At 46.1% G+C, this 3,008-nt stretch overlaps 1 pseudogene; it reads left to right on the forward strand.

Annotated features, from left to right (window-relative positions):
* Positions 1-1,001: 1,001 nt before the first annotated feature.
* Positions 1,002-2,677, forward strand: LOC138387092 (actin-binding protein WASF1 pseudogene; annotated as a pseudogene).
* The last annotated feature ends 331 nt before the right edge of the window (positions 2,678-3,008 follow it).

Consider the following 3,008-nt stretch of genomic DNA (forward strand, 5'->3'; position numbering starts at 1 on the left):
CTTTAAAATACGTACACCCTGAGACCGACAATTTCATTTAGAAGATTTTGTACTTAGGCAACCCTGTTAATATTTGTTCTGTTTTGAATAACAGAAACGCAAACAAAAAATGGCTTCCACCAAACATGACATTTAGAAGTAAGTAGCTGAAGGCTACGATCGTGGCACTGTGATGGCATTGGGATCCAGTCGGCTTCCCCCTTTTTGCCATGCCCCTCTTAAACCGACGGTCTTCAGGTCTTGGTGCCAAGGTGGCTGACCAGCTCTGCTCATTGCATCTGCTTTCCCAGCAAGACCACAGGAGCAATCAAAGCAAAAGTGCAGGATGGAAAGGGGCCAGCCAGCCACCTCTGGCCCTCTTCAGAGGCCCACCCCAGAAGTACCGATCAGCGTTTTATACTTACACTGTACTGACCAGACTTTGCTGTATAAGAGATGAAATAATTTAGCCAGGAATATTTCTGCACTGAGCAAGGTGAGAGTCCTGCTAGCGAGGAAGAAGAGCAAAATAGATATAATGCAGGCAAGTAATAGCACCTTTGACAACAGTTATTAAAGATTGCATGTGGGCAGGGAGGGGGCGGGTGGGGGGCAGCGGCCGCTCGCAGTGTTGTTAGCTCGCACGTCTAGCACACTGTGGGTCCGGCGGCCGGCGGGCGCCCCGGGCGGCGTTCCCCGTGGCCTGGCGCCTCGGCCGGTGCCCCGAGCGGGTCCTGCCCCAGAGTCTGACGCTCCTGCGGGCTCTAGGTGGAGTCCCGGGAGCTGAGGGGGACTGGCGACCGCTGCTGAAGCATGAAGACGGGGTAAGGCAAGAGCCCCCCAAGATTTCACGCATGCCCCCTAGCTTTGGTACTCTGACACCTTCTCTAGCACTTGCGGATGATGAATGGAATAACGATGAAAAGAAAGCACATCCGACCTGAACATTCACAACCTGTCCAATAACCGATTAATTTATCCCCAGCTAGACTAGGTGAACTGGCACAGGGGTTGATCTCAAGATGCCATTAGTGAAAAGAAACATTGATCCTAGGCACTTGTGCCACACAGCATTGCCTAGAGGCATTAAGAATGAACTGGAATGCATAACCAATATTTCCTTGGCAAATATAATTAGACAACTAAGTAGCCTGAGTAAATATGCTGAAGATATATTTGGAGAATTATTCAATGAAGCACACAGTTTTTCCTTCAAAGTTAACTCATTGCAAGAACGTGTGGACCGTTTATCTGTTAGTGTTACACAGCTTGATCCTAAGGAAGAGGAATTGTCTTTGCAAGACATAACAATGAGAAAAGCTTTCCGAAGTTCTACAATTCAAGATCAGCAGCTTTTCCATCGCAAGACTTTGCCTATTCCATTACAGGAGACATATGATGTTTGTGAACAGCCTCCACTTCTCAATATACTCACTCCTTATAGAGATGATGGTAAAGAAAGTTTGAAATTTTATACAAATCCTTCATATTTCTTCAATCTGTGGAAAGAAAAAATGTTGCAAGATACAGAGGATAAGAGGAAGGAAAAGAGGAAACAAAAGAAAAATCTAGATCGTCCTCATGAACCAGAAAAAGTGCCAAGAGCACCTCATGACAGGCGGAGAGAATGGCAGAAGCTGGCCCAAGGTCCAGAGCTGGCTGAAGATGATGCTAATCTCTTACATAAGCATATTGAAGTGGCTAATGGCCCAGCCTCTCACTTTGAAACAAGACCTCAGAAATATGTGGATCATATGGATGGATCTTATTCACTTTCTGCCTTGCCATTTAGTCAGATGAGTGAGCTTCTGACTAGAGCTGAGGAAAGGGTCTTAGTCAGACTACATGAACCACCTCCACCTCCCCCAATGCATGGAGCAGGAGATGCGAAACCCATACCCACCTGTATCAGTTCTGCTACAGGTTTGATAGAAAATCGCCCTCAGTTACCAGCTACAGGCAGAACACCTGTGTTTGTGAGCCCCACTCCCCCACTTCCTCCACCACCTCTTCCATCTGCCTTGTCAACTTCCTCATTAAGAGCTTCAGTGACTTCAACTCCTCCCCCACCATTACCTCCCCCACCTCCACCTCCAACCACTGCTTTGCAAGCTCCAGCAGTACCACCACCTCCGGCTCCTCTTCACATTGCCCCTGGAGTTCTTCACCCAGCTCCTCTTCCAATTGCACCTCCTCTAGTACAGCCCTCTCCACCAGTAGCTAGAGCTGCCCCAGTATGTGAGACTGTACCAGTGCATCCACTCCCACAAGGTGAAGTTTAGGGGCTGCCTCCCCCGCCTCCCCACCTCCTCTGCCTCCACCTGGCATTCGACCATCATCACCTGTCACAGTTGCAGCTCTTGCTCATCCTCCCTCTGGGCTACATCCAATTCCATCCACTGCCCCAGGTCCCCATGCTCCATTAATGCCTCCATCTCCTCCATCACAAGTTATACCTGCTTCTGAGCCAAAGCGTCATCCATCAACCCTACCTGTAATCAGTGATGCCAGGAGTGTACTACTGGAAGCAATAAGAAAAGGTATTCAGCTACGCAAAGTAGAAGAGCAGCGTGAACAGGAAGCTAAACATGAACGCATTGAAAATGACATTGCTACCATCCTGTCTCGCCGTATTGCTGTGGAATATAGTGATTCAGAAGATGATTCAGAATTTGATGAAGTAGATTGGTTGGAGTAAGAAAAATGCATTGATAAATATTACAAAACTGAATGCAGATGTCCTTTGTGGTGCTTGATCTTTGAAAATGTTGGTCATTCTAGTGTTTTTGCTTTCTTTTCCTTATAAATAACCCTTTTCCTTCATAATTTTTTATTTCTAAGAAAAACGTTAGCATAATTTCAAACTAAATGTTTTACAGTGGCTTATTTTTTTCCCTGAAAAGACATAATTTGGTCAAATAAACCACTAAGTATTAAGCATGGACAGCTGTTGTTAGAGTAGCAGATTCAGTTTTTTGATATATCTTAATTGTGCACTTCGTGAATTTTAATTTAAAGAAAGCAACCGA

Source organism: Eulemur rufifrons, chromosome 7, assembly GCF_041146395.1.
Source record: "Eulemur rufifrons isolate Redbay chromosome 7, OSU_ERuf_1, whole genome shotgun sequence".
NCBI classification, from domain to species: Eukaryota; Metazoa; Chordata; class Mammalia; order Primates; family Lemuridae; genus Eulemur; species Eulemur rufifrons.